General features: G+C 41.5%; 1 long non-coding RNA gene across 1 annotated transcript in view; it reads left to right on the top strand.

Annotated features, from left to right (window-relative positions):
* Positions 1-21,454, top strand: part of 4933433G19Rik (RIKEN cDNA 4933433G19 gene) — a 35,588-nt gene that overhangs the window by 6,302 nt on the left and 7,832 nt on the right. The window contains exons 2-5 of the long non-coding RNA NR_045851.1: positions 12,650-12,722; positions 14,828-14,988; positions 19,568-19,714; positions 19,982-20,030. This is a non-coding gene — a long non-coding RNA (RIKEN cDNA 4933433G19 gene). The remainder of the gene's footprint in view (positions 1-12,649; positions 12,723-14,827; positions 14,989-19,567; positions 19,715-19,981; positions 20,031-21,454) is intronic.

Below are 21,454 nucleotides of genomic sequence, written 5' to 3'. Positions count from 1 at the left end.
TTGTTCGTTTGTTCTTTCTTTTCTTTCCTTTTCTTTTCTTTTCTTTTCTTTTCTTTTTTTCTTTTCTTTTCTTTTCTTTTCTTTTCCTTCCTTCCTTCCTTCCTTCCTTCCTTCCTTCCTTCCTTCCTTCCTTCCTTCTGTCCTTCCTTTCTTTTCTTCCCCCTTCCTTTTTCTCTTCCTCCTCCTTTTTAGAGACAGGGACTCAGTATGTACATCAATATATGCAATTCATAGGAAACTGCCTGCCTCTTCCTTCTAAGTGCTGGTATCAAAGGCCTGTGTCACCTTGCTCCACCCCTTTTTTGCAGACTCAGTCACAGTCATGGGTGTGGGTGATTTCTGGGGCATGTCATATCCAGAATTCAGTGCCTGACTGTGCATCTCCCATTCTTCAACTCCTACAATCCTCCATCCATCTTTCTTGATGTCCCAGGGACCTTAGAAGATGTGATGTCCTGTTTGGAGGTTAGCATTTGGCAGTCACTTGTTGCAGATAGCCCTGGGGCTATTCGTAAGTTGATGCTAATTCTGTTCTCCTGGGGGGAACTGCCAACAACCAATGAGTCAGCACTCAGGTGATTTCCTGTAAACCTTCTTCAACCTTGGGCAGAGGAAGGAAAGGTGGAGTTGAAAGTTGGGAGAGAGAAGAAGGAGGTGTGGGAGAGAGAGAGGATGATGGAGGAGGAGGTGGAAGGAAAGCAGAGCAGAAGTACATAGCCTGGAGAAACCACAAGATATAAGGGGTCTCATAGATGGGGAAGATGGTAGTGTGGTGGTAGATCTGCCCAATCTAGGTGCACAGATTGTATTCATATTAATTGAGTTGTGCTTTCATTGCCAGGGCATATTTGGGTTGGAGAATAACTGCAACAGTCACTTTTCTCAGAATTTCCCTTCTCAGTTAATGAGTCCCTGTTTTAATCATTACAAAGAAAATTCTGACCAAGAATGAGACCTATACTAGTATACCAGTACAAATATAAATATTTAGAAAACTATTTAACTACATATACAGTTGGCAGAATATTGGTAATAGATTTCTCCATGGACCTAGGTATCAGGCATGCATGTCCTCATGATCAGGCTTCAATTCCTACTGGGATGCTTGAGTTACCTGCAGAGAAACCAAACTGCGGAATGAGGACTCATAAAGGTGCAACTGGGTATCATGGAGATTTGAAAAATGTCTTGGTACAGTTACTTTATGGAGACAAAAGGAGGTCATCTTTCTGAATACCTCTAAATTTCAATTATTCAGGGTCATCAAACAAACTGGGCTTCTCAGGTTTATGAGAGGAAAGAAAAACTATCTCAAAGAACAAGTAAGCTATCCACCTGCTCGTAGGCAGGATTCTTTCTCACTTCAGGCAGACAGAAATCACAAGGACGTTTCTTTTGGTAGGGGATGAGGACGGTTCATCAGCCTTTATATGTGTAGAGAAAAGGGTGAGGCTGCAGCTCATGATAGAGTGGCTGACCTGGCCAGTGAGAAAGACAAGCATATGTGTCTTACTCATTCTCTTTCTTACTTCAATATAACCTCTGTTTTTGTGTGTCAACTTGATACAGGCTGAAGTTATCACAGAGAAAGGAGACTCCCTCGAGGAAATGCCTCTATGAGATCCAGTTGTAAGGAATTTTCTCAATTAGTGATCAAGTGTAGGAGGGTTCATTGTGGGTGGGGCCATCCCTAGTCTGGTAGTCCTGGGTTCTATAAGAAAACAAGCTGAGCAAGCCAGGGGAAGCAAGCCAGTAAGTAAAATCCCCCCATGGCCTCTGCATCAGCTCCTGCTTCCTGACCAGCTTGACTTCTAGTCCTGACTTCCTTTGGTGATGAACAGCAATGTGGAAGTGTAAGCTGAATAAACCCATTCCTCCCCAACTTGCTTCTTAGTCATGATGCTTGTACAGGAATAGAAACCCCGACTAAAACAACCCCCTTCCCCTGTCTCTGGTTTTGTCACTTAGAAAACATTTCTTCATCAGTATTAGCTTCTGTTTTTTGTTTGTTTGTTTTCCAATTTTTTATTAGATATTTTCTTCATTTACATTTCAAATGCTATCCCGAAAGTCCCCTCTACCCTCCCCTCCCCACCTCCACCCACTCCCACTTCTTGGTCCTGGTGTTCCCCTGTACTGGAACATATAAAGTTTGCAAGACCAAGGGGCCTCTTTTCCCAATGATGGCCGACTAGGCCATCTTCTGCTACATATGCAGCTCGAGACACGAGCTCCGGGAGGTACTGATCAGTTCATATTGTTCTTCCACCTATAGGATTACAGACCCCTTTAGCTCCTTGGGTACTTTCTCTAGCTCCTTCACTGAGGGCCCTGTGTTCCATCCAATAGATGACTGTGAGCATCCACTTCTGTGTTTGCCAGGCACTGGCATAGCCTCACACGAGACAGCTATATCAGGGTTCTTTCAGCAAAATCTTCCTGGCGTATGCAATAGGGTCTGGGTTTGGTGGCTGATTATGGAATGGATGCCCGGGTGTGGCAGTCTCTGGATGGTCCATCCTATCCTCTCAGCTCCAAACTTTGTCTCTGTAACTCCTTCCATGGGTGTTTTGTTCCCAATTTTAAGAACGGGCGAAGTGTCCACACTCTGGTCTTCATTCTTCTTGAGTTTCATGTGTTTTGCAAATTGTATCTTGGGTATCCTAAGTTTCTGGGCTAATATCCACTTATCAGTGAGTTCATATCATGTGAGTTCTTTTGTGATTGGGTTATCTCACTCAGGATGATACCCTCCAGATCCATCCATTTGCCTAGGAATTTCATAAATTCATTCTTTTTAATAGCTGTGTAGTACTCCATTGTGTAAATGTACAACATTTTCTGTATCCATTCCTCTGTTGAGGGACATCTGGCTTCTTTCCAGCTCCTGGCTATTATAAATAAGGCTGCTATGAACATAGGTCAATTGTACTGGCTGGTTTTGTGTGTCAACTTGACACAAGCTGGAGTTATCACAGGGAATGGAGCGTCAGTTAGGGAAGTGACTCCATGAGATCCAGCTGTGGGGCATTTTCTCAATTAGTGATGAGGGGGGAAAGGCCCCTTGTGAGTGGGACCATCCCTGGGCTGGTCGTCATGGTTCTATAAGAGAGCAGGCTGAGCAAGCCAGGGGAAGCAAGCCAGTAAATAACATCCCTCCATGGCCTCTGCATCAGCTCCTGCTTTTTGTCCTGCTTGAGTTCCAATCCCGACTTCCTTTAGCAATGTGGAAATGTAAGCTGAATAAACCCTTTCCTCCCCAAGAATTTACTGAGTAGACACAGCCAAATTGTCAGGAGCCTGTTTTCCACAGCATGGTCCTATGTTTGTTTTTAATGCTAGCCATTCTTCTCTTCCACTCCAGGAGGGAGTAAGCCAAGGTAGCTGGCTCAACTAAGCAGCAGGAAAAAGTAGATTTTGTGGAAAGGTACCCATGCCCTCCCAAGAAGTCAAAACCTGTCCTTATAAACTGGCAAGGCAATTCAAAGACAAAAGTACAAGTAGAGCCGGGCAGTGGTGGTGCACGCCTTTAATCCCAGCACTTGGGAGGCAGAGGCAGGTGGATTTCTGAGTTCGAGGCCAGCCTGGTCTACAAAGTGAGTTCCAGGACACCCAGGGCTATACAGAGAAACCCTGTTCCGAAAAACCAACCAAACAAACAAACAAAAAACAAAAACAAAAAACAAAAAAAGTAAAAGTAGTTAGTAATTGATAGTTCTGGAAGTAGGAAAAACAGGGTATGAGGCACAGGTCAGGATGCATGGGTCACATCTGTGGCTGTGAGCAGTGGGTGGCTGCACAGTACACCCTTAGTCACAGTGTTAGAACATACTGTGCTAGCTTAATGGAACTGCTCCAAGCTGGACCAGAGCTGTGTACAATCAAGCTCATCACCTACTGTTACCATGTGCATCCTGAGTCTGCTCTGCCACCAGTTAGTTCCCTGTTCAGCTGCTGAAATCATCATTTCCCTGATTTTATTTCTTGTTTTCGAGACAGGGTTTCACATAGCTCAGGCTGGTCTCAAACTTGCTGTATGGCAAAGGATGACATTGAACTCTTAGTTTCCCCTCTTCTACAGGGAACAAACTGCTACCCCCTGCCTCTTGCCAAGTGCTAGGATTTCAGGTATATGCAACTACCCTGGTTTACTTCTCAGCTGCAATGATAAAACACTTACCATAAGCTACTTAGGGTTTGAAAGAGTTTATTTGGGTTATAGGTTACAGCCAATCATTACGTAAGCTCTAGACAGGAATCTAGAGGCAAGAACTGAGGCAAAGACTATCATACTTATTGGCTCTCTTTCTCTGGCTTGCTCAGCTCCCTTTCTTATGCAGTCCAGGCTTATATAATACAGGCCAATCTGATGGAGGTGATTCCTCAAATGAGATTTCATATCTGAAGGTATATATAGATCTGTGTCAACTTGACCAAGACTACCCTGATCTATAAAATGGGGGAGAGTATAGTGATGCCCACATAAAAGTTTCAGGAGACCCTGGGTATTGTGAGCTCCTAGGACCCAAGCAGGCTCAGTGCACTCATCACCCTTCTTCCTACCAGGGGTGCTGGCACAAGTGGGAACCCTTTGGAAAGCAACAGGGACTCTGGCTACTGATTATGCTAAAAGAATGAGATCAGGGTTAATCAGAGTAACAGACTCACCTGATTCCCAACACTCCAGCAGAGTGACCCAGCTGACACCTTGGAAAAAGACAGTGCCAGGGAGAGGAGCTCTTGGCACTGGCTTTTCTCCATAAGGCAGGACTCAGAGGTTGTCAAGTGTCTTATTCCCCCTGACAGAGGAAGTTAATAACTAGAGAGAAGCATGTCTCTAGCTCTGAGGTTATATTATTATAGCCTGGAATCATCTCTGTATTAAATAATAATTAAGATGCTCCTGTAAAGGGAATCTGGGTATAATTATCTGAGTCATTAAGCTGCTCAGTCAAAATGGGAGAATGGTTTACTATTGTGGTCCCACTCTCAGGCAATCTTCACATTTAAAGCAAGGAATGCAGTTTAACTTTTGCAGGAGGTTTGGACTATATGTCACCTATTTATGTTTACCCACCACTCCAAAAAGTACCAAGCAAGCATTTCACTCCAGGGACATGCCCTTTTCTTTTCTACAGAAACAAAAGTGGTCTTGGAACAGAGAACACAGAGAAAGGGCTGAGAGACCAGCCCAACAAGGAAACAGCTCTAAAGAGTTTCAAAAGAGGTGTTAAAATTAAGCAAGTTAAAGCATATTAATTTAAATGAGACTTTTCAAAAATAGGTGTGTTTAGGTAGGAAGCAAGTGTAATCATTTTGCAACAGAACATAATTTGATAATTAATAGGGAAATTGTCAGAATAATCTTTTTTTCCCATTTTTAATTAGGTATTTAGCTCATTTACATTTCCAATGCTATACCAAAAGTCCCCCATAGCCACCCACCCCCACTCCCCTACCCACCCACTCCCCCTTTTTGGCCCTGGCGTTCCCCTGTACTGGGGCATATAAAGTTTGCGTGTCCAATGGGCCTCTCTTTCCAGTGATGGCTGACTAGGCCATCTTTTGATACATATGCAGCTAGAGTCAAGAGCTCCGGGGTACTAGTTAGTTCATAATGTTGTTCCACCTATAGGGTTGCAGATCCCTTTAGCTCCTTGGGTACTTTCTCTAGCTCCTCTATTGGGAGTCCTGTGATCCATCCATTAGCTGACTGTGAGCATCCACTTCTGTGTTTGCTAGGCCCCGGCATAGTCTCACAAGAGAGAGCTACATCTGGGTCCTTTCGATAAAATCTTGCTAGTGTATGCAATGGTGTCAGAGTTTGGATGCTGATTATGGGGTGGATCCCTGGATATGGCAGTTTCTACATGGTCCATCCTTTCATCTCAGCTCCAAACTTTGTCTCTGTAACTCCTTCCAAGGGTGTTTTGTTCCCACTTCTAAGGAGGGGCATAGTGTCCACACTTCAGTCTTCATTTTTCTTGAGTTTCATGTGTTTAGGAAATTGTATCTTATATCTTGGGTATCCTAGGTTTTGGGCTAATATCCACTTTTCAGTGAGTACATATTGTGTGAGTTCCTTTGTGAATGTGTTACCTCACTCAGGATGATGCCCTCCAGGTCCATCCATTTGTCTAGGAATTTCATAAATTCATTCTTTTTAATAGCTGAGTAGTACTCCATTGTGTAGATGTACCACATTTTCTGTATCCATTCCTCTGTTGAGGGGCATCTGGGTTCTTTCCAGCTTCTGGCTATTATAAATAAGGCTGCTATGAACATAGTGGAGCATGTGTCCTTCTTACTGGTTGGGGCATCTTCTGGATATATGCCCAGGAGAGGTATTGCTGGATCCTCCGGTAGTACTATGTCCAATTTTCTGAGGAACCGCCAGACTGATTTCCAGAGTGGTTGTACAAGCCTGCAATCCCACCAACAATGGAGGAGTGTTCCTCTTTCTCCACATCCTCGCCAGCATCTGCTGTCACCTGAATTTTTGATCTTAGCCATTCTGACTGGTGTGAGGTGGAATCTCAGGGTTGCTTTGATTTGCATTTCCCTGATGATTAAGGATGTTGAACATTTTTTCAGGTGCTTCTCTGCCATTCGGTATTCCTCAGGTGAGAATTCTTTGTTCAGCTCTGAGCCCCATTTTTTAATGGGGTTATTTGATTTTCTGAAGTCCACCTTCTTGAGTTCTTTATATATGTTGGATATTAGTCCCCTATCTGATTTAGGATAGGTAAAGATCCTTTCCCAATCTGTTGGTGGTCTTTTTGTCTTATTGACGGTGTCTTTTGCCTTGCAGAAACTTTGGAGTTTCATTAGGTCCCATTTGTCAATTCTTGATCTTACAGCACAAGCCATTGCTGTTCTGTTCAGGAACTTTTCCCCTGTGCCCATATCTTCAAGGCTTTTCCCCACTTTCTCCTCTATAAGTTTCAGTGTCTCTGGTTTTATGTGAAGTTCCTTGATCCACTTAGATTTGACCTTAGTACAAGGAGACAAGTATGGATTGATTCGCATTCTTCTACATGATAACAACCAGTTGTGCCAGCACCAATTGTTGAAAATGCTGTCTTTCTTCCACTGGATGGATTTAGCTCCCTTGTCGAAGATCAAGTGACCATAGGTGTGTGGGTTCATTTCTGGGTCTTCAATTCTATTCCATTGGTCTACTTGTCTGTCTCTATACCAGTACCATGCAGTTTTTATCACAATTGCTCTGTAGTAAAGCTTTAGGTCAGGCATGGTGATTCCACCAGAGGTTCTTTTATCCTTGAGAAGAGTTTTTGCTATCCTAGGTTTTTTGTTATTCCAGATGAATTTGCAAATTGCTCCTTCTAATTCGTTGAAGAATTGAGTTGGAATTTTGATGGGGATTACATTGAATCTGTAGATTGCTTTTGGCAAGATAGCCATTTTTACAATGTTGATCCTGCCAATCCATGAGCATGGGAGATCTTTCCATCTTCTGAGATCTTCTTTAATTTCTTTCTTCAGAGACTTGAAGTTTTTATCATACAGATCTTTCACTTCCTTAGTTAGAGACACGCCGAGATATTTTATATTATTTGTGACTATTGAGAAGGGTGTTGTTTCCCTAATTTCTTTCTCAGCCTGTTTATTCTTTGTGTAGAGAAAGGCCATTGACTTGTTTGAGTTTATTTTATATCCAGCTACTTCACCGAAGCTGTTTATCAGGTTTAGGAGTTCTCTGGTGGAATTTTTAGGGTCACTTATATATACTATCATATCATCTGCAAAAAGTGATATTTTGACTTCCTCTTTTCCAATTTGTATCCCCTTGATCTTTTTTTGTTGTCGAATTGCTCTGGCTAATACTTCAAGTACTATGTTGAAAAGGTAGGGAGAAAGTGGGCAGCCTTGTCTAGTCCCTGATTTTAGTGGGATTGCTTCCAGCTTCTCTCCATTTACTTTGATGTTGGCTACTGGTTTGCTGTAGATTGCTTTTATCATGTTTAGGTATGGGCCTTGAATTCCTGATCTTTCCAAAACTTTTATCATGAATGGGTGTTGGATATTGTCAAATGCTTTTTCTGCATCTAACGAGATAATCATGTGGTTTTTGTCTTTGAGTTTGTTTATATAATGGATTACATTGATAGATTTTCGTATATTAAACCACCCCTGCATCCCTGGAATAAAACCTACTTGGTCAGGATGGATGATTGCTTTAATGTGTTCTTGGATTCGGTTAGCGAGAATTTTATTAAGGATTTTTGCATCGATATTCATAAGAGAAATTGGTCTGAAGTTCTCTATCTTTGTTGGATCTTTCTGTGGTTTAGGTATCAGAGTAATAGTGGCTTCATAAAATGAGTTGTGTAGAGTACCTTCTACTTCTATTTTGTGAAATAGTTTGTGCAGAACTGGAATTAGATCTTCTTTGAAGGTCTGATAGAACTCTGCACTAAACCCGTCTGGTCCTGGGCTTTTTTTGGCTGGGAGACTATTAATAACTGCTTCTATTTCTTTAGGGGATATGGGACTGTTTAGATGGTCAACTTGATCCTGATTCAACTTTGGTACCTGGTATCTGTCCAGAAATTTGTCCATTTCGTCCAGGTTTTCCAGTTTTGTTGAGTATAGCCTTTTGTAGAAGATCTGATGGTGTTTTGGATTTCTTCAGGATCTGTTGTTATGTCTCCCTTTTCATTTCTGATTTTGTTAATTAGGATTTTGTCCCTGTGCCCTCTAGTGAGTCTAGCTAAGGGTTTATCTATCTTGTTGATTTTCTCAAAGAACCAACTCCTCGTTTGGTTGATTCTTTGAATAGTTCTTCTTTTTTCCACTTGCTTGTTTTCACCCCTGAGTTTGATTATTTCCTGCCGTCTACTCCTCTTGGGTGAATTTGCTTCCTTTTTTTCTAGAGCTTTTAGATGTGTTGTCAAGCTGCTAGTATGTGCTCTCTCCCGTTTCTTCTTGGAGGCACTCAGAGCTATGAGTTTCCCTCTTAGAAATGCTTTCATTGTGTCCCATAGGTTTGGGTATGTTGTGGCTTCATTTTCATTAAACTCTAAAAAGTCTTTAATTTCTTTCTTTATTCCTTCCTTGACCAAGGTATCATTGAGAAGAGTGTTGTTCAGTTTCCACGTGAATGTTGGCTTTCCATTATTTATGTTGTTATTGAAGATCAGTCTTAGGCCATGGTGGTTTGATAGGATACATGGGACAATTTCAATATTTTTGTATCTGTTGAGGCCTGTTATGTGACCAATTATATGGTCAATTTTGGAGAAGGTCCCGTGAGGTGCTGAGAAGAAGGTATATCCTTTTGTTTTAGGATAAAATGTTCTGTAGATATCTGTCAGGTCCATTTGTTTCATAACTTCTGTTTCACTGTGTCCCTGTTTAGTTTCTGTTTCCATGATCTGTCCATTGATGAAAGTGGTGTGTTGAAGTCTCCCACTATTATTGTGTGAGGTGCAATGTGTGCTTTGAGCTTTACTAAAGTGTCTTTAATGAATGTGGCTGCCCTTGCATTTGGAGCATATATATTCAGAATTGAGTTCCTCTTGGAGGATTTTACCTTTGATGAGTATGAAGTGTCCCTCTTTGTCTTTTTTGATAACTTTGGGTTGGAAGTCGATTTTATCCGATATTAGAATGGCTACTCCAGCCTGTTACTTCAGACCATTTGCTTGGAAAATTGTTTTCCAGCCTTTCACTCTGAGGTAGTGTCTGTCTTTTTCTCTGAGATGGGTTTCCTGTAAGCAGCAGAATGTTGGGTCCTGTTTGTGTAGCCAGTCTGTTAGTCTATGTCTTTTTATTGGGGAATTGAGTCCATTGATATTAAGAGATATTAAGGAAAAGAAATTGTTGCTTCCTATTATTTTTGTTGTTAGAGTTGGCATTCTGTTCTTGTGGCTGTCTTCTTTTTGGTTTGTTGAGGAATTACTTTCTTGTTTGTTCTAGGGCGTGATTTCCGTCCTTGTATTGCTTCTTTTCTGTTATTATCCTTTGAAGGGCTGAATTCGTGGAAAGATATTGTGTGAATTTGGTTTTGTTGTGGAATACTTTGATTTCTCCATCTATGGTAATTGAGAGTTTGGCCGGGTATATTAGCCTGGGCTGGCATTTGTGTTCTCTTAGTGTCTGTATAACATCTGTCCAGGCTCTTCTGGCTTTCATAGTCTCTGGTGAAAAGTCTGGTGTAATTCTGATAGGTCTTCCTTTATATGTTACTTGACTTTTCTCCCTTACTGCTTTTAATATTCTCTCTTTATTTAGTGCATTTGTTGTTCTGATTATTATGTGTCGGGAGGAATTTCTTTTCTGGTCCAGTCTATTTGGAGTTCTGTAGGCTTCTTGTATGATCATGGGCATCTCTTTCTTTATGTTTGGGAAGTTTTCTTCTATTATTTTGTTGAAGATATTAGCTGGCCCTTTAAGTTGAAAATCTTCATTCTCATCAATTCCTATTATCCGTAGGTTTGGTTTCTCATTGTGTCCTGGATTTCCTGGATGTTTTGAGTTAGGATCCTTTTGCATTTTGTATTTTCTTTGACTGTTGTGTTGATGTTCTCTATGGAATCTTCTGCACCTGAGGTTCTCTCTTCCATTTCTTGTATTCTGTTGCTGATGCTCACATCTATGGTTCCAGATCTCTTTCCTAGGGTTTCTATCTCCAGCGTTGCCTCGCTTTGGGTTTTCTTTATTGTGTCTACTTCCCTTTTTAGTTCTAGTATGGTTTTGTTCATTTCCATCACCTGTTTGGATGTGTTTTCCTGTTTTTCTTTAAGGACTTCTACCTGTTTGGTTGTGTTTTCCTGCTTTTCTTTAAGGGCCTGTAACTCTTTAGCAGTGCTCTCCTGTAATTCTTTAAGTGACTTATGAAAGTCCTTCTTGATGTCCTCTATCATCATCATGAGAAATGTTTTTAAATCTGGGTCTAGATTTTCGGTTGTGTTGGGGTGCCCAGGACTAGGTGGGGTGGGAGTGCTGCGTTCTGATGATGGTGAGTGGTCTTGATTTCTGTTAGTAGGATTCTTACGTTTGCCTTTCGCCATCTGGTAATCTCTGAAGCTAGCTGTTATGGTTGTCTCTGGTAAGAGCTTGTTCTTCAGGTGACTCTGTTAGTCTCTATAAGCAGACCTGGGAGGGTAGCTCTCTCCTTAGTTTGAGTGGGCAGAGTATTCTCTGCACGCAAGCTCTCTTCTTGCAGGGAAGGTACCCAGATATCTGGTGTTCGAACCGGACTCCTGGCAGGAGTTGTGTTCCACTCACTAGAGGTCTTAGGATCCTGTGTGGAATCCTGTGTGGGCCCTTGTGGGTGTCGGGCGACTCTGCTGGCAAGGTACCCCGGGGCTCGATTGGAGCGGAAGGGGCTTGTGCCCCAGGTCAGGCCCGGGTAGTCTGCTTCCCTATTTACCGCAGTCTCAGGTTCCGCGCGATTGGATTGGGGCAGGAGCTGTGTTCCACTCACCAGAGGTCTTAGGATCCCGTGGGGAATCCTGTGTGGGCCCTTGCGGGTGTTGGGCGAGACTCCGCTGGCAAGGTACCTCAGGGCTCGAGTGGAGCGGAAGGGGCTTGTGCCCAGAATAATCTTGAGAGAGCCCCAGGAAATGAAGAAATCGTTCTTGATTATGGAACACTGAAAAGAAAAAGTTATTGGAATGTAGGCAATTCACCAGCAAAGTCCTGATAGCAAGTCTTTATTAGATGTGTATGTCAGGACAGAGTCTTTTGTCACAGCTATGTTTTGTCTTAATTTACCAGTCTCACTACTACCTTAATGGAATCATGGAACAGAGAACAAAACAGCCACCCCCACCCCGTGTGTGTGTGTGTGTGTGTGTGTGTGTGTGTGTGTGTGTGTGTATGCGTGTTTACCAAACACAAGTTTCTTTCTGTTGCTCAGAAACTCCCTTGAGTGTCTCTACCAACCTCACACAGGAAAGCAGGGAATAGTAAGCTTGCTGCACACATACACAATGTCCTAAAGCTTGCCCAGCTGGGGCTCTGCTACTCTGAGACAATCAAAGAAACTTTTATGAAAAAGTCAGAAAGGCATCTTAGGGAAGGCTAAGCTCTTGATTAAGAATGCATGGATCCAGCCGTCCACTTGGTTCTTGACCTCAGGTATGTTCCTTGAATTCTCTGAGGTTCAGCATCCTGGCACCTATCTCAAAGTGCCCTTGTGAAGATAAAGAGTCAATCTGTGTAATGGACTGACTCTAAGCAGTGTTTAAACCCCATGGTCTGCTCTGGAAATGTCATCTGTTAATACTAACCAGTGTCACCATCTAATACTGCAGCTACTGGCCACAGGTGACTGAAATGGCCGATATGCACTAGAAGATGCACACAGATTCCAGGCTTTGTACAAGAGAAGAAACATAAAATTTCTTATCAACAATTTTCCATTCGTTGATTACACATTAAAATGAAAGCATTCTGAGCATATTAAGTTAAAAAAATTTGTTGTTGAGATTAATTGCACTCATTCCTCTGAATCTTTATATTGTGGTTGAAACAACACAGAATACAAGATTTGTCATTTTGGCTATTATTATTATTAAGTTGAATATTGTTCTATTGTTGTAGAGAATACAGAAGTTCATCTTGCAAATCTGTATCTCTGTGCTCATTAAATAATAACTTCCCACTTGCTTTTCTCCAGATCCTGGCCACTACCACCCCACTTTCTACTGACTTGAGTGCTTAAGCAGATACCTCAGAGAAAAAGAATCACGGTATTTGTATTTTTGTGACTGGCTTCTTTTCCTTAGCACCATGTTGGCAGAAGTCATCTGTGCTATAGCACGGGACAGAGCTTACTTCCCTTTTAAAATCAATTCTATTCCATTATTTATTGTGTCAAAATGGCATAAAGTTTAAATTTAAATTTTTGTCTCATATTACACTCATATTGGATGGAAAGAGGCTAATATCACTGATTATCAACCCTATCAATCCCAACCCTCCTTCATAAGAATTCATTTTTAACTACTCCACTGTCCTCCTGCAGTGAATTTCATAAATCATATCACTTATCTACACTTAGAAACTTTTACAAAGAGTCCAATATCCTTACTCTAACAAGAAGAATAAAGGAAAGGACTGTATAAGGAAAAATGCATTTCAAAGTTATGTTTAAACATAAACGCATGAACGCCAAATAGCCAGATGATTGAATGGGTACAGGGAATCACCACTAACCACATAACAAATACCTCAGATGGTAGCAATAGTATTTCCATCAGAGATGTGATTTTCTAAAAATAACACTTCAATATGTTCCAATAAATCAAAGTAGAATTTTCTATTTATATGCTTATTTTATTATGAAAATTAGTATAGATATAAATGGAATAAAATATAAAAATTATAAAAATTATATCTAAGATAGGTTTGAGGCTCAAAGACTTTCAAATAGTTTTTTTTTTTTGAACCTAAATGAATGCTCAATTGGGGTAAGAAATAAATTGATTATAGAGTAATATGTCAGTGTAAGAACCATCCTGAGGCTATTAGCATATCATGCACCTGCTTATTTATTGGAGGTCATGACCTTCCTGCCACTGGTGCTTAAGATTAAGCAATGCTCTGTTTTCCAGAGCTCCAGTTTCAGTGCAGCAGAGTCTCCCTGAGAAGCAGCAATTATGCATATAAAAGACATACTTGGTGATTCCAATAGTCATTGTTTGGTGTGCTGTACCACTCTCTTGACTAACAGACCTATCCATCCATAGGTCCCATCTTGGCCTGCAACAATTCAACAGGAGGACAGACCTCTGGTTTAGATTGAGCCAGAAGCCTCGACTACAGTGTCTTTCCCTTCAAACCTGTGCTCTTCCTTGACACACAGATTTCATTTTCCCTGATGTTTTCTCTGGACCACAATGTCCTCTCCCTCTCCTTCTACCTTTGTCTGTGATGCTTTAAAGGAGAACATTTTGGGTGGGTTGTAAGACTCTTAAGTAGTTTGAGGAATAGTAGTTGATGGTCCTAATGCAGTTCTTGCAACTGATTGACTGACTACACAGCTTGGTTTTCTCTGGGTAAGGAGTGCACAATAATAAGACCATCAAAGACTTTGAACCCCACCATCCTTGGTCCTGCACACTCTCCTCACCTGAGCTCTCAGTCTTTCCTGCACAACACCACCAAACAAAAATGTTAATCCCAATTATCTCAAGAAATATCCAATTGATAGCATCCCAAGAACCTGTGTCCAAGAATGCTATGCTAGTGTCCAGGCTGCTGTTCCGAGATCACCAGGCAAACTGCTCTGGGAAGCCTTCCATGTGCTGATAGACATAGACCAGCCTTCCCTTCCTAGAAGTTCTGAATACTGACTGTCCAAGAATGTACACTGACTGCTTTATCTCTCAGTAAAGTCACTAATCATTGGAGAGCAAGGGCAGCCTCTCCCACCACATGCTATTCTCCCAAAGCAGCAGGGTAGAGTTCAGCTCAGACATGAGTCAAAGATAGAAATGTCAGCAAATGAAGAGCAGAATTTAGAACTGAGAAGAATGAGAGAGGTGAGCCAGTTCTATAGATTCATGACACTTTTAACATCTGAGGACCCTGGTATTTCCAGCATAGGCAGGTTGGGGTCTTAGAAGGAGGCAACTTCCTTGAGGAAGATTTAGCTACAAGCTCTCAAAAGCCAAAATTAGGAGCCCATCTCTTCTAATTAAAGCCAAATATCACTTTAGAGCACTGTAAGGAAATAGACTTGATTTACCTAGTAATCTCTAATCCATTGAGAACATCTCTTTTTAAAAAGTAAAAAGAGAAATCTCTCAATGGAAAAAGAACACAGTCTCAAAGTTGTTTCTTCCAAATATAGAACTTTCTTGAAACATTTGACCTCTCTGGAGCTCAAGTAGTCTTTGCCTATACAACTGGGCAAACTTCTTTATTTCTAAGAACAAAGGCTCATTAAAAGAAAAAAGTCTTTAAAGTCTCCTTGGACATCAAATAATTCTACAGAGGAAATGCTTTGATGAGGTAAGTGTAAATGAGTAAGAAACATATGGATTAGATTTTTCATATAATACACGTGGATTGGAGAATTAAGGGGAAATATTTTTGAGGAAATGTGGTTTATATTTGGATTCTGCTAACGCTATACATGCTGATTAAGTTAAAGACCACTGCTTTACTTTCTGTTTTATTTCTCACTGTCAAACTCTGGGACCTCTTCATTATGGAAGGGAGAACAGAAACATCATAGGGGTTAGAGGACCAGGGTCCCTATTGGCAAAGCCCCAGGTAGTAGAGAGGCCTGGTAGGGTGGGGATGAGTGAGGACATCCTCTTGGGGGAGGGGGAGGAGGAATGGGATGAGGGACTGTTGGAGGGGAGACCCTGGGAGAAGGATAATGACTAGACTGTAAAAAAAGTTTAAAAATAATTTAAAAAATTAAGGTGCTCATTAAATGTTGTATCTCAAAACAGGCTTTTCTTGCACCTGAGGATCAGAACAATTCATCCTATACAGCCCTGCTAAGGAGGCTAGGCTGTAGGGCTGATTCCCTGTATGTCCTGATTCCCTGAATCCAAGCATTCACCATGTGGGCAAATGGGTCTCTATCTAGAGGAGATAAACCTGTCTACAGGTTCCTGCCTGTGGGTGATGGAGCTGGGTGGGAAAAAAAGTAAGCCACAGGGCTGCTGTGTTTGTCCTTAGGCACAAAGAGCTATCAGAGAGGCTCTGGCTGGAAGACAGAACAAACCAAAACCACAGAGAACATTAAATGTTAAACCTGGAAAAAAATCCTAGCGGAGAACAGGAGGTGGGGGGTTCCAGCTGAATGTGCACAGATAGCAAGAGCAAAACCACTGGGATTACATCAAAATGAAAAAAGGTAATTTCAGCTGAAGTCACAAAAGTAGAAATTCAGCAAGGAAACAATGCAACCTGTAGAGCAGGAAAATAAATATAAATCATATAAGAAAATCCAAGCCAGGCGTGGTGGTGCATGCCTTTAATCCCAGCACTTGGGAGGCAGATGCAGGCAGATTTCTGAGTTTGAGGCCAGCCTGGTCTACAAAGTGAGTTTCAGGACATCCAGGACTACACAGAGAAACCCTGTCTCAAAAAAATCAAAATAAATAAATAAATAAATAAAAATAAAAATAAATAAAAAATAAAAAAAATCCAAGAGACTATAATACAGCAATGAAAACCAAGTGTGATTTTTAAATGTGGGCAGAAGATGTGATAGATATTATCTTTCACCAAAGATGACATACAAATGCCTGTTATATATGTAAAAGGTACTTAACTGTGTCTAATTCTCAGGACAATGCAAATGAAGACAAGAAGCATATATGTATTAGGATATTTAAAGAAATCATAACAGGTGAATGCAGTAAGTGTGCAATTGGTACAAACTGGGAATATAAATTTCTATGGTGTCTACTATGAAAGTAATATAAAGTTTCCTTTAAAAATATCAAACATCGAACTTCCATATGATTCAACAGTCCCATCTATTGATATATACCCAAAGGAGCTGAAGTCAAAATCATAGACATATGTGTATTCAGATGCCTATCATATTAGCTAAGACAATGAAACAATCTAAAAGTCTATTGGTGAGTAAACAAATTAGGACACTTATACAATATTCCACCCTAAAAGAGAAGGAAAACATACCATTTTCAACAACATGGCTAGATCTAGAAGAGATTATGCTCAGAAACATGAACAAATACCATAGGGTCCCATTTTAAGAGGAATGATTGGTTAAATTCATAGAGTATAGCAGAGTATAGGAAAGTGATAGTCAATAGCTTGGGGAGGAGGGATAGTAAGGTATTGATCAGGATATGCTTCTGTTATGCAAGGTAGGTAAGTTCTAGAAATCTGCTGTACAGCATAATAATCACAGTTAACAGTATTGAAGCATATACTTAAAATTCATTGGAGATATACATTGTTGTTCTCCAATTGCAAAATAAAACAATTAACATGCATACATCCATACATAATGGGTATGGTGGTTTGAATGAAAATGGCCCCCAGAAGTGCAAATATTTTAACATCTGTCCCCCAGTTAGTGGAGCTGTTTAGAAAAAATTCGAGGTATGGCAGAGGTCTGTCGCTGGATATAGATGTTCACATTTGAAAAGTCTATGCTGTTCCCTATCCGTTTATGGCTTCAGTTTGCAGGTAAGGAAGAAAACTCTCAGCTACTGCACCAGGACCACACCTGCCTGCCTTCCTGCTACCATGTTCCCTGTCATGATGGCAATGGGCTCACTCTCTGAAACTATAAGCCCAATAAACTTTCTTCAATAAGTTGCCTTGGTCAGGGCATCTTTTCACAACAGTAGAAAAGTAACCAAGGCTACTGGGGTGGATGGAAACTTTTGGAGCTGATAGACTACACTGTGTGGCAGTCTTAAGTGCATGTGCGTTTGTGCACATGCTTGTTCTTAGGCATCTTGATTTTTTGAAACAGGGTCCCTCACTGGCCTGGAGAAAAGGTTTATTTTAGCTCCTAGTTACTGGTAGGGAAGAAAAGTTGGCAGGAGCTTGACAAAGCTAGTCACATCTACAGAGAATAATGAATAATACATCCTGTTGTTCAGTTTACTTTTTGACTTTGTACAATCCAGGATCCCAGACTCAGGTGGGTCTACCTACTTCAATGAATAAATTAAGAGAACCAGAGGCCCATTTCCCAGGTTATTTTAGTTTCTGTCAAGTTGAAAACGTTATTAATCATCACAAAGACATACGGGAGCTTACTGCTTCTCAAATCTGTGTTATTATATCTGAGTATTAGTGGGGTTGGAGTCGTCAGGTATTTCAACTTTGGTTTTGTGGAAGTTTTGCTCTGGGTTTTGGTCATTTGTAACTTGAGGTCATTTGTTCCCTTGATCTCAGTACCTGATAACCATGTTAGCTTTTAAGGTTTTTTTTTTTTTCCACTAGTTTTTTTTTTTTTTTTTTTTGAGATCTTGTGTAGCCTAGGTTAGCTTCAAACTTGCTATGTAGCTCAGGATGGCCCTCAACTCATGATCTTCCTGCCTCCCAAATTCTGGCATTACAGGAGTATGCCAAGGTCCATAGCCCACGTGCTTTGCTCTTAATGAACCTGCACTGATGGCAGTGATCCTTGCTTTTCCCTGTAAAGATGGTTCAAGACATCTCCTTTTAGAGAGGGCTCTAGGTTTTCCTGCCAAGATTATTGGTCTAGTCTTCAACGTCTACCCCTGATGATGTGTCCCGTCCTTGTGTCTTTAGGTTTAATCTCCACAGCACTTCTGAAATGCAGTTCATGACAGTTACTCCTCAGGAACTCTGGGTGGTATTTAAAATGAGGTTAGGCCATCTTGGGTTTCAGTTTTGTTCTACCTTTCTCATGTTAAAGAGAACATATGAAAAGAGTGTAAGTTGACAGATTCATGGTCAAGGCTGATGCCAACTGTTCCTTCCTGAGACTCTCTGCTGTTCATGGAGGGTAGATCCTCCAAGATGACAACTTGCCTAGTAGTGATGAAAGGAACAGGCCATGATGAGGGAGGTTCTAATATAGTTTCACGGGATGATGATAACAGGACAATATGACTGGAAGCAGAAATGAAAAGAGAAAATTACCGGAGTGAACAGAGGCCAGAGCTTATCTTAGGAGACCTGATAGAGTATGAAGCAGGTTGGATATATAGCCTAGTTGGGGAGCCAGAGGGTGGGGGTGGGGCTGGTTCTACCCTCAGTGCAGAAAAAAAAGCAAAGGTCTGTGCAATCATAGGGTTTATAGCAGGAAGGACCATTAAGCTGAGCTCTTTCCCCAGAGAGTGGAAACTCATTCTCATTTTCCCTTCTTGTTTTTCATCTTTTGAAAGCCTTACCTTTAGCACTTCCCCCCACCCCCCGTCCTTAGCATTTTCTTGTATTTATTTAGTGGATTTGTGTGTGTATGTTTGTGTGTGTGTTTACTCATGCCATACATGGCATGGAATATGTTGGGAGGGGGGAGTCAGATAACAACTGTGGGAATTGGTTCGGTCCTTCTACCATGTTTATCTTGAGGACTTAACTCAGATAGTTTGGGCTCAGTGGTGAGTGCCCTTACCTGCTGAGTCAACTTGCTGGACCTTCTTTGCACTTTCTAAACACTTCAGGTCACCTCATGTACTGCCACCCACAATGCTTTAATTGGAAGGTATGTCCGCAACTCTTTTGATGGTCACTGCTCATTGTCAATCTGACCAGATTTAGAATCATCATGGAAATACACCTCTAGATATGTCTATGAGATCGTTTCTAGAAAGGCTTAACTGAAGAAGGAAGCCTCGCCTTAAATGAGGGTAGGACCATTAAACAAGCAGGGTCCCAGACTGAATAAAAAGGAGAAAGTAAACTGAGTACCAGCATTAATTTCTCTCTGCTTCTCGAGGGCACAATATGACTAGTCAATAGGTTTTCTTGTCATGGTGTACTGTATCCTCAAATACTGAGTCAAAATTATCCCCTCCCTTACATTGCTTACCAGGATTTTGGTCACAGCAAGAATAAAGTACCTGAGTACACTTATCTGTATATTCTTCTGTCTTTCTGCACATTACCTTCAAAGTTTGGAACCCCTGATGACAGAAGCCCTACGGGAACAGATCTGGGCCCTGGAGATGAGAACTGTGCAGGATGAGGAAGAGGGAAAGGCATCTGACTGAACAGACAGTGACTCCCAATGCACAAGGAACAGACGGTCATCCTTACAACGGTAGGTGAACACCACACACAAGGTAGGAACCCAAATAGTAGGAGTGGGCGAGAACCCTGTCTCTGGCATAGCCAGCTCTGGCCAAGTGTTTTAATGATTCTAAGCCTCCAAATCTTGCAAATGTTGGAGTTCGCTCAGAGACCTACCATGAGTCCCCTCCTCTCCCAGACTTTTCCATTGGCTCCTTTTTCTTTTGTTCCTGTGAAGTGTTTTCTGCAGGGCTTTGCACTACCCAAGCTAATTCCTCCTCTTCTTTCACCCTTTTAGAACCAGAAGCTGCACAACAGGCTGAACATTTGGGAGTGACTTTCCTTGGGTGAGTGAAAATGTGTGATTCTGTTTCATCTCCTCAGCGGTCTTTTAATACACCCTAATCCTCTGGTTCCTATCAGCACAAGGAACTGGGAGTAATGGCCTCTCCCTGAGGCTAGATGAGTGATTTGTCTTTGCTTTATTACCCAAGAAATTAGTGCAGATTAGTCAGATAGTACAGACACTCATACGTGGATGTTGCACACGAGAGTGGCTTTCTCTGGGAAACATGTTTAAAAACCAACCCAAACCAACCAACCAACCAAACAAACAAACAAAAACAAAAGCCAACAAACCAAACAAAAAAACCCAAACTTTTTCTCCCCCCACAGGAAAACATTTAACTCAGTGGCTCATTATTGCTTGTCTGGTAAACTTATGCAAGAAACACGTTTGTGTTTAAAAGCAAAAAATAGTTCCTTAAACTAAACTGGTCCCAGCAAGAGAGTTACAAAGATGGATGATAATTAGTTCAGTTTGAGTACAACCACCAGTGGAGATGCCTTTTCTTGTGAGTTATGTTCTCATTAAAGCAATGAGCAGCCTTGCAAGATGAAGAGCATCTTCCTTAGACATAGAGCAGATGCCTGGCATCTCAGATCTTGCAGCTCAGCTAAGTTCAGTAACACTACCATGATCCCCATTTGAAAACCAGAGTGGTTATTGGTCCCATTAGGAGGGAAGAGACATCTACAGGAGCAGAGATTCCTGTATAAACTGTCAGGTCTGATGACTTGGGTCCTGCCAGCTTAATGGGAAGGAACAATAAAATTGGGAACTGGGAGACTGCAGCAACAGAATATTTCAGTTTTGCTTTGGGGACCTGGAAAATTATCTGCAAGCCACACCCCTTGCCAACAAGAAGCACAGAAGAGAGAAGCTGATGGATCTGCAGGCCAACTGGGAGGAAAGGAACTGAAGGTCCTTTTTCTTTTGGAAGCAGCCATTCATTATAGGACTTTCTTGGATTTGGGTAAGTCCTGTCAATGATGGGTAGTTACTTAGATCCCAAGGAAGGTCCTCAAGGAGGAAGAGGGTGGTTGGATGACAGAGTTGGCTCCGTGAGCCTCAAGAGCCCAGTCCCGTCTAGGCAGAAGAGCAGACCATGTGTAGATGGCTCCTGCTGTGCCAACAAGGATGGGAGCACCTCAGAGTAGAACTATGTTGATGAGACTAGACAGTTTGCCGGGCCTGAGGAACAGCAAATCCCATCCAATATCCATTTCTTCAGAAAATTTGGGTAGGCTTGAAGGCTCAGAGGGCAGCAGAATCAATGGTATCTTGGAATCTGCACAATTTATGGGGGAAAATACAAGATGTAGCTTGATTGATCTCTAAGCAGATGAAGTGAATTATTATGGTTGGTAGAGGAAAGTTTTCTGTGAAATTAATGAAACCAATGCTTTAAGTCCCTTCCTTTGGTATGGG

Source organism: Mus musculus, chromosome 13 (genome assembly GCF_000001635.26).
Source record: "Mus musculus strain C57BL/6J chromosome 13, GRCm38.p6 C57BL/6J".
In the NCBI taxonomy this organism is placed as follows: Eukaryota; Metazoa; Chordata; class Mammalia; order Rodentia; family Muridae; genus Mus; species Mus musculus.
Note: the sequence above shows the minus strand (reverse complement) of the source record. Positions and strands in the feature narration are given on the sequence as shown.